General features: G+C 39.8%; 1 long non-coding RNA gene across 1 annotated transcript in view; it reads right to left on the bottom strand.

The window, feature by feature from the left end:
• The window catches only part of LOC310632646, a 1,302,393-nt gene extending 1,290,100 nt beyond the window's left edge, over window positions 1-12,293 (bottom strand). Inside the window, exon 1 of the long non-coding RNA XR_014490892.1 lies at window positions 12,184-12,293. This is a non-coding gene — a long non-coding RNA (uncharacterized lncRNA). The remainder of the gene's footprint in view (window positions 1-12,183) is intronic.
• Between the last annotated feature and the right edge of the window lie 2,955 nt (window positions 12,294-15,248).

Here is a 15,248-nt window from a genome sequence, read left to right as displayed (position 1 = left end):
CTTGCTAAATCCATTTGGACTCTTAATCCATTTATAACTTTCTAAAATCAACGTTCTAATCACCCTTTTGATGATTATTCCAAAATGTTTTTTTTAAATCTTTAATCTTATATTTAAATTTTCTTTTGCTAAGGATTAAAGGAAAATTACCTGGTGTTTGCTATAAAACCTGACACTCTGAAGGTTTCCAATATTTGAAAAGCAATTAAAAAGCAATTCCAGAAATGATTGAAAATGAGATTTGGTGAATCTTGTGTCCATAAAGGCTGCATTACTAACTAACTGTGGTGTGTGTTAGTTAGTTAGTTAGTTAGTTAGTTAGTTAGTTAGTTAGTTAGTTAGTTAGTTAAAACCACTTGATATCCAGCCACAAAACAATCACAAAAACCATGGGTTTTGAAGTCTACTCCAAAAGAAGCAGCTGTCTGGACTCTGTAGTACATGTGGGTAATCTCACAATCTCTGCTATTTCCAAAGAGACTCCGCCAGCCAGAATTCACCATCTGGTCACTGATCTCTACTGCCATTCCTTGCCCACTCCTTTAGGGACATCTAGTTTGCCACGAAACCTTACTAGAAGTGCTTCAGAAGTATTTTTGGAACATTTACACTTGTACTCTAAGGAAGCTTTGAGGAAATTTTCACAGTGACTCCCATGTGCCTCATAATTATACAATTAGGAGATTTTGAAAAGCTATTTTTCCAGTTAAAATCTTATTAATATCAACTCTTAAGCTAATTTATTTATTGCAAAACATTTATTGGGATCTGATAGCACAAACACTCTGTAAAGAAGATGTTAAATAGCAGGTTCTTTGGCGCAGGAATGAAGACATGAAGCTGAGTACAAGGTAACTCATAGTTTATTTCGTGCAGAAACTGTACTGAGGAAAAGGCTGCAACTAGCCGCAATATATAGTTTAGCCCCTAGGCAGTAGCCAATAGGTTTGAATCAACCATTGCCGCCTGGAGATAGCCAATTGCAGCACAGGAGACTTGTAGTCTGGGTTGCTGGAGAGCCGTTAGCTGCTCCAGCAACCCACGTGGTATTCTTTAAGAGCCAAGTACATAACACCCCTCCCCTCTTAGACCAGACCATAATAACACCAATTAGTCTCAACAATTGTCAAGACTCATTATCCAAACACATAATAATAATAAAAGTAAAAAAAACCAATGTAGGTTACAATGTTATTAAACAACGTCTCAATGAATAGGCTTCAAAAATGGCACTATTAGACAGTTACATCATAACACTAGTTTCTGTAGTGTAGTGGCAACAGGAATTACAACAATATATAGCTCTTTATTTCACAACGTAATCTGCAAGATATGAAGGAGGCTTGTGTGCCCTAGAGGAACATCTTGGAGTTCCCATCACTTTGTGGTCTACCAGCTTATCCAGTGGGCTGGGTAGACTTGTGTCCCATTGTGCTCCTGAGTCAAGGGGATTCGATGCACTCTGGCTGGCCTCACCAGGTTGGCTCACCCCAGAGTCAGACTGTTCGGCAGAGTAGGCACAGTGGCTGCCAAAGTTCAGTTGGCTTGCTCCTTCAAGAGACCTATGTTGCACTCCAGGGCTCCCCAGTTCTGCCTCCAGTTCTGGCTCAGTTAAGAAGAAAAACTCCTGATAGTCCATGTGAGGGCTGGCTTGGCTGCAAGTTTGAGGACCTTGGGAGGGACTTATGATGCAGTCCTCACTTAGTGGCCATTCTGGAAACCGTTTCCTGAGCTGATCAATGTGTCACCTGACAACTCGCCCTCCCTCCAACCCCACTTCATAAAATAGCGGTCCGGATGCCTTGGTAATTTGATCAGGAACCCACAGATTCCCATGACCATAGTTCCTGGCCCAAACCTAATCGCCCATGTGCAGCCCCCTCAGGGGTTTTGGTCAAGAGGCTTCTGCTGCCACTCTATCTGGATGCAACCTGTCCAGTTTAGTAATCAAACAGCTCCCCCAACGTAGTTCTGCAGGACTTTTGCCTGTAGCAGTGCAGGGCGTAGAATGCTGGCAGAGTAAAAAATCTGCCAATCTGTGATACCAGTCACCTGTGACAATGCGCTTGAGTGCTTCCTTCATTGTCCTCACCATGCATTCAGCTTGACCATTAGAAGATGGATGAAAAGGCGCAGTAGTTGCATGTCTGATGAGATTAGCTCTAAGGAAGGCCTGAAATTCAGCAGCAGTGAATTGGGCCCCATTGTCTGAAACTAAGACATCTGGCAACCCATGTGTGGCAAAGAGTTTTCTCAGCACCTGGATGGTCCTAGTAGTAGTCATGTTAGGAACTGGAATTACTTCCAGCCATTTTGAGTGGCTATCCACTACTATAAGGAAGAGCTGTCCCTGAAAGGGCCCAGCGTAGTCTATGTGAACCCTAGACCAGGGAGTGTGCGTTTCCTCCCACCTGTGAACTGGAGCCTGTGGCATTTCAGGCCTAGATTGCTGGCATGTATAACAACCATGGACCGGAGCCTCAATGGCCTTATCAAGGCCAGGCCACCAGAGGTAGCTTCTAGCTAAAGCTTTCATTCTGACAATGCCTGGATGGCCTTCATGTAATGATTGTAAACCCTGTCTCTCCGGGAAGTGGGAATTATGACTCTGTTTCCCCATAAAATGCACCCTTTATGGGCAAATAACTCATGCCTCCTGACAAAATAGCTCTGAAATTCTGAGCCTGGACTTTTATCCAACCAACCAATGTATACCCATGACAACATTCTACTAAGTATTTTACCTGTGGCAGTTTCAGCAGCAATGTCCCCATCATAGAGGGGAAATTCAGGTATGTCCTATATGGACAATATTCTAGCAGCTGGAGCCGGATCTGGATCCATTAGTGGCAGTGGTAGTCTGCTGAGGTAGTCTGCTGTGAATTAATTTAAAATTGTATGCAAATATTAAAATAGACCATCTCAACATTCTTGGAGATAGTATTTGGGGGGTTTGTTTGTTTGTTTGTTGTGAAAAGTTCCAACAGAGGTTTGTGGTCAGTGTATACCGTGAAATCCCTGCCATATAAATAGTCATGGATTTTTTTTATTCCAGCAACGATGGCCAGGGCCTCTTTGTTAATCTGAGCATAGTTGCGCTCAGCAGAGGACAATGTCCTTGAGTAAAATGCTATAGGAACCTGTTTCCCATTATTTCTATGTGACTTAAAACTGCCCCCACCCCATAGGGAGATGCATCACATGTAAGACATACAGGTTTAGACTCTTTGTAGTGAGTTACAGTGGACTTTTCTGACAATAGTGCTTTTAAGTCCTGGAAACTTTTTTCATGTACATTTCAATGGAGCTTTCTTATCTAGAAGCCTGTGGAGGGGCTCTGCTATTGCTGCCTTATAAGGTAGAAATGTGTGTTAGAAGTTTAGAAGGCCCAAGAATGCTTGAAGCTCTCCTTTTGATTTGGGCCTAGGAGCCATTTTAATGGCCTTCACTTTAGAATCAGCAGGGTGAATGCCATCAGCATCAATTCAGAAACCCAGGAATTCTGTTGAAGAAACCCCAATACTACACTTATTCTTTTTTAATTTGAGGCCTGCTTCACGAAGCCTCTGCAAGACAGCCCTGAGCCTACTGGCCAACACTTCTGGGGATTTCCCTGCAATAAGAACATCATCAAAATAAGGGCAGATGCCCTGAATACCCTTGAGTGTACGCTCCATGATTCCCTGAAAAATACCCAGTGCAACACTGACTCCAAACTGTAAGCATTTAACTTTGAAAGACCCCCTGTGAGTCACAATCGTTTGAGCTGTGGCTGTGGCCTCATCAACCGGCAATTGCTGATAGGCCTGTGCTAAATCAAGTTTAGCAAAAATAGTACCTCCTTGCAAGGAGGCTAAAATATGGTTGACCACTGGGACCGGGTAAGTGTGTTGCTTGAGGGCTTTATTTAGAGTGCATTTATAGTCAGCACAAATGTGAACTTCCCCGTTGGCTTTAAGTGGGGTGACTATAGGAGTTTCCCACTCCCCACCATCAACAGGCTGTAACACGCCCTGTTCTACCAGCTTATCGATTTCGGAATCAATTTTATGTTTTAAGGCAAAGGGGGCCCTACAAGGCTTAACCCTGATTGGAACTACGTTGGGATCTAACTTAAATGAGATAGGCAGGCCTGTCTATGTGCCTAGGGTTGAGTCAAAAACATCAGCATATTCCTCACATACTGATGCGAGGTCTGCAGTTTGTGTCCGGTTTATGCCAGTAATCTGAATACCTAAGGCATCAAACCAATCGAGTCCAATGAGACTCGTTCTCTGGCCCCCTACTACTATTACATCCAGGTGCCCCAACCCTTTAAGCTTTACCAACAAAGTAGCTTCTTCCATAACTTTAACGTGAGCATTTTGAAAATCCGTTAAGATTATATCTGAGGGCCTTAGTTTGGCCCAATTGTTACTGTACCTACACACAAAGTTAAAAGTGTCTTGAGAAATAATTGAGACTGCAGAGCCAGAGTCCAATTCCATCTTACATGGAACTCCTTGTAGTTCTATCATGAGCTTAAGTTTGGGTTTGAGGGGGCGTTGAGCCTGGTGTGGCATACACTTCTACGGCTTCTGAAAAAAACCACACTAACTGGACCCTGGGCCCCAGTACCTCTCCTAATCGGTTTTTCTGACTGGTATTTGGGTGGCCGGTCTCTCTGGTGGGCTCTGCAAACCACTGCGATGTGGCCTGTCCTTCCGCAAGCTCTGCACATGGCTGATCGAAATCTGCAGTTGGTGCAAAAATGGTTGCCGACGCACCCCTTACAGACAACTGCTTTGTAATTGTCCTCTCGCTGCTGGCTATTTCGGTGTTGCGTGTTGGGCTGCTTTTGGGGTCGGTTGATTTCAGATTCTTCCACCTCGGATAATTCTTTGGTACATTTGGCATCCTCATGGTGGACCGTTTCTTCAAACTTTGTCAATTTGGCGGGCTGCACTGTTTGCACGGCGCCCCTGGCAGCTTCGTCAGCCATCACCTCATCTTGTGCTTCAGAAAACATTAATTATGGCCTAGCAAAGAGTCTCTGCTGAAGCGTTCTGTCCTGTAAGCCGCAGACGAGCCGGTCTCATAGTCACTCTTTTAAATTTGAAAATTTGCAAAGGCGTGCGGCCTGACTCAGGCCCGCTATGAACTCGGAAGCTGATTCACCCAGTTGTTGCACTCTTTGGTCACACTTGAACCGCCAAGCCATTTCAGACATCTTGGGCTGGAAGTGCCTGGTTAGCTTCTTTTTGAGGTCTGCGTAGGAGACTGCTGCAATCTGTGTCAGTGCAAAAAGGTTCTCGGCCAAATCAAAGGTTGCTGGGCTGCACACGCAGAGTAGCGTTGCAGCCTTCAGTCCTTCTTCCGCAATCTGATTGGTCCCGAGGTAGTTTTCTACTTGTGATAGATATGGCCATTCATCCGGGTGTTTCACGTCGAATTCTCTCAGTTTCCTGACCTTCAGCATTCTTTTGCTGGTTCCTGCATTCTTCCGGATCCAGGCTCAGGGAATGAGTCCACTGAGCATGAGATCGCTAGCGTAGCTTGCTAGCCGAACTTGAGAGGGGGGAGGAAATGCCTTTTCCCTCCAGCGTGCGCTGCCTTTCCCTCGTAGACTTCAACTCTTAATCAGTGAATCAGGATCCCATCCCTGTCACCACTGTTAAATAGCGGGTTCTTTGGCGCAGGAATGAAGACGTGAAGCTGAGTACAAGGTAACTCATAGTTTATTTCATGCAGAAACTGTACTGGGGAAAAGGCTGCAAGTAGCCACAATATATAGTCTAGCCCCTAGGCAGTAGCCAATAGGTTTGAATCAACCATTGCCGCCTGGAGATAGCCAATTGCAGCACAGGAGACTTGTAGTCTGGGTTGCTGGAGAGCCGTTAGCTGCTCCAGCAACCCACGTGGTATTCTTTAAGAGCCCAGTACATAACAGAAGAGGGGAAAGCATGCATGTTGCAAAATTAACTAAGAGTGTATGTCCTTATAAATTCCAACCATGTACAAAAAGGATCCCAGAGCCTTCTACAAACTATGATTTCCTGAAGCAGTATTCAGCTAGGCCTGAGTCAAATAAATTCTTGCATTCACTAGGCCCCAGTAGGATGCAGGGTAGTTTACAATTTGATAATCCCCTTCAGCCTTTATTAAATCAGCAACACACTGCAGGTGGGAAGCCAGACAAGAAAAATGAAAGCCTGGTAGAGAAGGGGAGGGAGAAACAACCCAGTGCATACATCCCAACAGCTAGGGTTTCACAATCCTACTGCCAACTTTTGTTAGACGGATCCCTCATGTCTTCACTCTTCCCAACAGTGTTGTGAACACTGTATAATGGGGAATGATGTCATCTTTATTCTTAGCACAGAGATTTCCTCTGCAGAACTCCAGCCAGGACATTAGAACAGAAGTATTTCATCTTTTGACCTTCTTTCTCCAGAAAGTCTTCTAAGTGCAAAATACACTTACTTTGTTACTGCTACCAAATCTATGCTGCAAAAAACTACTATACGCAGCACAGAGAGTGCTTTTATAACTCTTTGCTGCTCTGCATTGATCTATTTGCAAAGCTTCTAACCCATCTAACCGTCACCAACTGTCAAAATTTCCAGCATACCCATAGTGATCATCCTCATTTTTGCAGCCCAGAACATACAGATACACACATAATAATTAGCCTTCATAGATAATATTTTTTAAAAAAGATTCCTTATTATATGTAGTTATTTCAGATGGAAATAGAGAAAGACAATCATCCATTCTTTTCACTGCATTCTGAGAATTCTTTTTCAATTATATAGCATATTTTGCCGGCATATTACAAATATATGTGTGTATATATGTAAATAAAATAATAAGACAAAAAGAAAAAAATAAACAACTGAAAACGGTAAGGTATGTTCAAGGATATACAGACACAAGTTAAACACTGATATAGTTTGTCAGTTTTGTTTGTTAATTCCTCAAATAGTTTTTTTTGAGAGGTTGCACTAAATTTGCTTTTATTATCACAATGATAAGTAAGATAAGGTTGTAAGCTGACTTTGCTTAGATAGACAGCTAGATAAGTCTCTTCATAAATGCAGATATTTACTTCAAAATTACCCTGTGGTAAGATGGGTGGCCAATCAACTTAATAAAAAAATAAATTTGGAGCCATCTCACTTAAGTCACTCGATGTTTACAATCGAAACATAAAAAGTGATGTAAAAATGAAAATAAAATAAAGATAACATTAGAGGACAAAGTTAAAATTAAAATAGTAAAGTATTACAAATTAAAATAGAGACAATACAACTGCCTCTTCCATGTGACAGTCTTAGATGCCAACAAAGTCCTTCCAATGAGTCCTTTCTTCTGTCATTATTCAAAGATAATTCCATCATTACATCAGACATTTAATGACAGACCCCAGCCAGAAAGCCAAATTTATTCAATTTTACTTCATGGATCTTCAAGACAATGTGGAATTGAGAATGTTTATATTCCACAATGATGGAATTCAACATGAGGCTGAGGAATGAGGGAAGGAAGGAAGGAAGGAAGGAAGGAAGGAAGGAAGGAAGGAAGGAAGGAAGGAAGGAAGTTTGAAGCTACCTGACAACTGTCTATAAGGAAATGCAATGGGGAAGCCAATAGCAATTTGTAAGTCACTCCTGCTCCCACTACTTTTTTGTCCACCCATGGTCATCCTGTTTCTTTGTTTATACCTAAAATTTGTTTATACCTAAAATATCTCTGAAAAGATCACTCAACAGGTAACAGGTTGTCTAGTTCTTCCTGATATCAAAGAGCTGACAGATATAAGAGTTGAATGGAGTTCTACAGTTCATTGACTTAACTGGCCAGTTTTAGATGAATCACAAAATTATTAAAAAATAACAATGGGTAACCAATGGAGTACATAGGCTTTTAGCCCTGAATGAAATGGCTGCACAGGAGATGGAGCAGAGGAGTGAGGCCAGGCCCTGCAGCCAATGAGAACTGGGGTTGCTGTTAGAATGGAATGAAGTGGTGGAGACCAACCACTCTGAAGGGCTTGATTCATCAGAATATAGTAGCTTTGTAAAAACACAGACCTGAGATGCATTTGCAGTGTGCTGGGAATGGGAGGAAGGAGACATCATCCATTTTTGATCGAGCTGTAAATAAAGCCCTCGTTTTCTCTCTCTTTATACTTCTCTTACACAATACCCATCTCCCCCAAACAGAATTTGTATTTTATTTTTTTTCTGTCAGAATATCTCTCCATTACTTTTAAGGGATGATAGGGAATATGAAATTTCAAGTTATATTTTTTACTAAATTTCAATTTCCATCAAAATAGCCCTATATTGATCAGAAGGTTCGCTTGTTTATTTGTGGAAGAATACAAAAGTATAAAGCCATGGGACATTTTGAACATTTAAAAGGCACTCCAGTAGATGCATTATGCTTTTTTTCCCCAGAAAAAAGAAAGAAAATCAAATTGTGGTGTGTTGAGTTTATAAACTACTCTTCACCCAAAAACACTCAACTGATCTGAATCAAATTTAGATTACTATTGGTCACTGACCTTTACCTTGTCTCTAGTTAATTTAACCAAGCTGAATAAAAATAATTACCTTTATAAGGGACATAGTTTTTCAGAAAATTAATCACAAAATTATTATATAATAATAATAATAATAATATAATAATAATCTTATAAATGACGAAAAACCTCCCCCGGGTGAGTTGAATTTAAGATAAAGAGATACTTTCTGTAAGATGGGTGGACAAATAAATTGAATTAATAAATAAAACAGGATGTTCAGCTTCAGAAGGACTATAGTATTTGAAAATCAAGGTTATGAAATTATTTTAAAAGTTTGGTCATATAAAGAGTATAACAATATTCTTTTTGTATCAATCAGTCTTCTTCAGAGATTTAACTGTAGTGGCAATTTCATGAAAAGAAAAAAAAGTGAAGTAGGATTAGTAACCTGATGTTATAAGATTTGTAATAATTTTTACATTCTAGAATTCTACCAATTATACAATTTGGAGAGAGGGCTGTGCATGTGCTTTAATGTTGACATCTGCACACACTATCCCTGTCTAAATAAAAGAATACAGTATTACATTGCTTGATTATTTAAAGGATAAATTTATCAGACTTCTTTTTCCAATATCATTTAATTAGTTGAGGGATGTTATATCTTGAAGGAGATCTAGAGTATGACTCACATCCCCTTTAAATATTACATAATTTACCAACTTGATGTAGAATGTAAAACAAAGAATTATGTATACATTCTGCAGATGGCTGATCACCTAGAATCAACAGTGATAAACACTGTTTTTTTATCATTTTTATCATTCTGTGCACTATAGGGTACTATAAAAATAAATAAAACAATATTATTATGCTTACCATAGCCATGCCAGTTTAGCTTCAACTTCAGCAATTGTAATTAGTTTAAATGATAGCAAAGTTCTTTTAAATATATTTTCTCAGTGAAGCCTAAATAAACAGGGACAATGGTTCTAGGTTGAAGCAATTAGGGGCCCAGACTAACACTGGCACATTGACCATTTTATATATAGTAATTACTCATCCCCACAAGTTGCCCCCTCTCCCCATATCCTCCTCCTCGCTCTCGCTCTCTCTAAGGCATTTCAGTTTTCACAGCATGGCATCATGTCACACAGCAGCAGAAGTGAATTTATTGTTCATTTTCTGCTTATTTGGTTATTACAGTGTACTTCACCAGGAAAGTATAAACAAGGGAAGCAGCATGGGAGAAACTAAAATGCATTGCAAAATTGAAGGTCCAGTTTTGTGGCTACCCTTGACAAAGTAGGTGGCAACATGCTTTACAGTGGTCACATACCTACCTGTAAGGAAGTTTAATGGATGTCTACCGGCAGGGCTTTTTTTGTCATAGAACACACCGGAACAGTGTTCTGGCACCTTCTTTCGATGGATATTCCAAAGTTGCATTCTTTTCCTATTGTTCCCCTTCCTATCCTCATTTGCTTTTGAAAATGCTCCGCTGGCAGTATGGTGGAAGCGGGGTCACCTCCGGTGCTGTGGCCTCATCTTGGAGGAGCCATGAGATGCTGGAACATGACAGCCAGAGCATGGCTTGATTGACTGGGCCAGACCATGTGGTGTGGAAGCCGATGCTGGTGGTGGGAGACACATAAACATGGAGGCCATCTTTCACGAGAGGGTGAGTGAGCCTTTTGCCTTCCCTTGTAGAAGTGTGAGGTTAAAAAGAAGCGAGAGGAAAGAAAGGCGGCTGGTGTGGAAGCTTGCCCTACAGCAAAACTTTGCTGTTTCGGTTCCTTGGGTAGTTCAAAGGCTGGGATGTCTACAAAAATCTCTTTTTAGTCTTTTATACTTTATATTCAAACTGCAGAGGGGAAGAATAAGAATAAAGCCAATGTCTTGTGATTTGGAGGTATTATTAATAATATATACTAATTATATATTGGTCAGATGTACAGGTAGACCTACAGTATGAGGTTTAATCAGATCTATTTATTAAATTGGGTTTAACTTAAAGTTAAATTAAAAGTAATTTGTTCACTGACAAAGTTTCAACTTTAATTTGTTTCAAGTCAATATCCATATTAAACTCCAAATGTAATTTTTTCCACCTTGTTTGACAACTTCTTAAAATAATTCAATCTTTTACAAGCAACCAAATTTTGTTTTATTGGGCCAGTTTCATTCCACATAGAAAGCTGACATTTCCACTCATTAAACTAAATGGGTAGGCCAGTGGTAAATGTCCCAAAAGATAAATAAAATGCCTTCTTGTAATTTAAAGCCACACAGTTCATGGTAACATTAATAGTATTAACTTACCTTGAATAAAATCCTAGACTTTTAGATACACTAAAAATTGAAGGGGTTTTTTTTCCAACTGCAAAGGTAAACCAAGGCGGGTTGTATGACGTGTGAGTTCTGGCACCTTTTTTTCTTTTTACAAAAAAAAGCACTCTGTATACCTAGCAAGTAATCATATTGAATTTAACTATATTTTATTTTAAATCCAACCTAGGGTCCCTTTAATAATCCCTTTTACTTCTTGGTCCAAGTATACAACTCAGAACCAAACGAAACCTCAGATTTACTAACAAATAATTCAAGTGAGTCTTTCTTCTGAGCTCTTCCAAGCTAGATTTTTGTCCAATTTTGAAATCAAAATAGCTAAAAATACATATTTTAATCAATCTCTGTAGATTAATCAGAGTGATTCTTCATCAACAGATCTCAAATTTATTTCCAATAAATATCTTTTTAATTTTGGAACAAAAAATGAAAGTCTGTTTACTCATATAAAGCTAGTGAAATGAGAAACCTTAATTATTTTTTTTAAATCAAGTCTTAAATAAATTTATCATTTGGAATTTTTTTGCCAAACTGGCCACTCACCAAAAATCCTTTGTTGCAGAACTCACTACTACTGAAACATAAACTCAGAATGCAAGATACTATAAGACTCTTCTTAAATCATGAATACTTAGTTTTACCCAATGAAATGTAAACTGTCTTGTTATCTAACAAAATGAAATTCAATTGTGAAAAAAGTAAGGTTCTGCATTTAGGCAGGAAAAACCAAATGTACAGGTATAGTATAGGGAGTACCTTGCTCGATAGTAGTAACTGCGAGAGGGATCTCGGAGTCCTAGTGGACAATCACTTAAATATGAGCCAGCAGTGTGCTGCAGCTGCCAAAAAAGCCAACACAGTGCTAGGCTGCATTAACAGAGGGATAGAATCAAGATCACGTGAAGTACTAATACCACTTTACAATGCTTTGGTAAGGCCACACCTGGAATATTGCATCCAGTTTTGGTCACCACGATGTAAAAAAGATGTTGAGACTCTAGAAAGGGTACAGAGAAGAGCAACAAAGATGATTGGGGGACTGGAGGCTAAAACATATAGGGAACGTTTGCTGGAATTGGGTATGTGAAGTTTAATGAAGAGAAGGGTGAGGGGTGACATGATAGCAGTGTTCCAATATCTCAGGGGCTTCCACAAAGAAGAGGGAGCCAGGCTGTTCTCCAGAGCACCTGAGAGCAGGACAAGAAGCAACGGATGGAAACTAGTCAAGGAGAGAAGCAACCTAGAACTAAGAAGAAATTTCCTGACAGTTAGAACAATTAATCAGTGGAACAACCAGCCTCCAGAAGTGGTGAATGCTCCAACACTGGAAGGTTTTTTTTTAAATCCCATTTATATCCCGCCCTTCTCTGAAGACTCAGGGAGGCTTACAATTTAAGCACAAACCAATGTGCTTAGCAATAGCCTTCATTCTATGTACAGTATATGCCTGCTTATTAGGGCTTTTTGGGGGCCCCCAAGCGGCATTATTACAAAGTCAGCTTATTGCCCCCAACAATCTGGGTCCTCATTTTACCTACCTCAGAAGGATGGAAGGCTGAGTCAACCTTGAGCCTGGTGGGATGCGAACCTGCACTAATTGCAGGCAGCTGGTGTTACTTAAGGAGGCATTAGCCCACTGCTCCACCAAGGGACTGGACAGCCATTTGTCTGAAATGGTAAAGGGTTTCCTGCCTTAGCAGGGGGTTGGACTAGATGACCTCCAAGGTCCCTTCCAACTTATTATCATTATTATTATTACTGTATATATCAGAGGTGGTGACCCTTTGAGAGCTTTATGCAATGAAATTTCATTTTAATGTATGCCGTGTACATTCAAAGTGACAATAAAGTTATTCTATTCTATTCTATTCTATTCTATTCTATTCTATTCTATTCTATTCTATTCTATTCTACTCTATTCTATTCTATTCTATTCTATTCCATTCTATGTTTGGTAGATGGTGTTCTATACATATTCAGATAAACAAATAATGAAAGGAAAATATTTTAAGCAATAGTTGCTGATGACTGAGTTAATGACATCCATGAAGCTGCTCAGACATGTGACTCTACTGCATTTGATCCCCCTGAACCATTAGTAGGTAAAGGAACAATGTATTGTGATTTCTACAGTAGTAGTGCCTCTTTTCAGACTACATATTCATGATTTATCAGTACTGCTGACATAACCCTATTCTTAAGTAATATCTATGTAAAGAATGTTCAGGAGGCATTATGTGGGCACAACATGGCCGAATGAAATGGATAGGAATAATCATGGATGGATGGATGGATGGATGGATGGATGGCCAAAGATGAAAGGTATAACTGAAAACAACTAAAAACAAATAAGTAAGACCAGAATACTAGAGATAATTGTGATAATTGATCTAAAAAGCCTCCCAATTCTTACTTCTCTGTGGCAAAACAAAAAAAATGATGTTTTTAAATCTTTGGAAAAATGTGTGTTTGACATGGTCATGGCCCAAGGTTTGTAGAAACTCTGATGATATCCCATATGTTGTTAGGAGTTTTTTTTCCCTATGGTGTCCCAGCTTAAGGGGCAATCACCAACCATTATTAATGGGAGTAGTCCTATGAAAAGAAACAGACCTTCAGCAAGTAGTTTAATATCAACCTCCATGCCATAACCTCAATTTTAAAGGTAAAGGTAAAGGTTTCCCCGCACATGCGTGCTAGTTGTTTCCAACTCTAGGGGCCGATGCTCATCTCCGTTTCAAAGCTGAAGAGCCAGCACTTGTCCGAGGATGTCTCCGTGGTCATGTGGCTGGCATGACTAGATGCCAAAGGCGCATGGAACGCTGTTACCTTCCCACCGTAGTGGTCCCTATTTTTCTACTTGCATTTTTACGTGCTTTCGAACTGCTAGGTTGGCAGAAGCTGGGACGAGTAACAGGTGCTCACTCTGTTACACGGCACTTGGGATTCGACCCGCCAAACTGCCGACCTTCTGATTGACAAGCTCAGTGTCCTAACCCACTGAGCCACCGCGTCCCAACCTCAATTTTAGGCATTCCTTTTTCCTAGCCTGGAAAAGGCATTGGCAACCACAGTGAGTGATGCAAGTATACATCTTGGAAATTTAGTTTGGAACACCTTGGAGCATATTTATCTTTCTCACATCTTTTCTCAATTTCCTGGGTAATAAAATTGTCTGTTTGCCTGGGCCTAACAATACCATTAATACAGTGAAGAACTTACTGTCCAATTTTTATTTTGGCAATTAGAAGTTTGTAAGAGGGTGTCTCATATTTTTGAAAACGGCTTTATTGTCAGCTTTAAAGCATATGGGAGAGGAAGTTTTAGATTGAATAACAGTTGGGTTGAAAAGCAGCAATGGGTTAGAAACTAGAGAAACAAAAATTAAACATTAATTGAAGATATCACCAAAGAAATTAAATAGCAGAAGACTTAATTGAAAGGATGAATTTGAATAAGAATGGAGAGGCAGACATGACTGAAATTGGAGACAAAATTACATTCTAATTGAAACATAGAACCTGTGTTGTTTTTTCATTACTATGTCTTTAGAGTGTCCACATGAAGTTGTACTAATCAAAATATTTTTGCAACTTTGTATCTTTCATTCTGATACTAATTGGAAAGATTCCCAAGGCCTAAATCTGCATGGATGTATTCTCCTATAAATTCCCTGCTCACTTCATCGTTGCTTTATTTGTCTTCTTTGTACATATATTTACATTAATCTGTGCCAATGTCTTTTAAGAGGGATTCTTAAGGCATCCCTTATCAGTATTCAAAATGTTGTGTTTATTGAGGGGAGGTAGACAGCTTCTAAGCTACATCTCTATACTGAAAGAATTTTGATGTAGTCTGAACATATGCAAGGCAAATTCATATAAAATAGGCTACCTTTTTTGGCTGGTGAAAGACATTGAATTTTTCAAACATTTTCCTGCATTTTGAAGGTCACAGCAGACTTTTCTGATGACAATGGACCCAATTAAAGATGGGGTTCAATATTTTCTCTTATTTATATTTTATTATTTATTATTTTAGATTGTTTTTACCCTGGCTTTATTATTTTTTCATAAATAAGGCAGCAAACATACCTATTACTCCTTCTTCCTCCTATTTTCCTCACAACATCTCTGTTAAGTGGGTTGGGCTTCGAGAGACTGATTGGTCCAAGGGCAACCAGGTGGCTTTGCTGCCTAAGGTGGAACAAGAACTCATAGTTTCCTGGCTTTAACCTGATGTCTTAACTACTAGACCAGAAAGGAGGAAGATCTTGAGAATTATAACACAGAATAAATGGGAAGGCGAGTGGATAGAAAACCAGCAACTTTGCCATCAAATGTCAGGACCTGTAATACTTCAATCTGCTGTCTAGCTGTCATCCTTGGTG

Source organism: Vipera ursinii (assembly GCF_947247035.1).
Source record: "Vipera ursinii genome assembly, chromosome: 1".
NCBI lineage: Eukaryota > Metazoa > Chordata > Lepidosauria > Squamata > Viperidae > Vipera > Vipera ursinii.
This window is presented reverse-complemented; position numbering and strand designations above follow the sequence as displayed.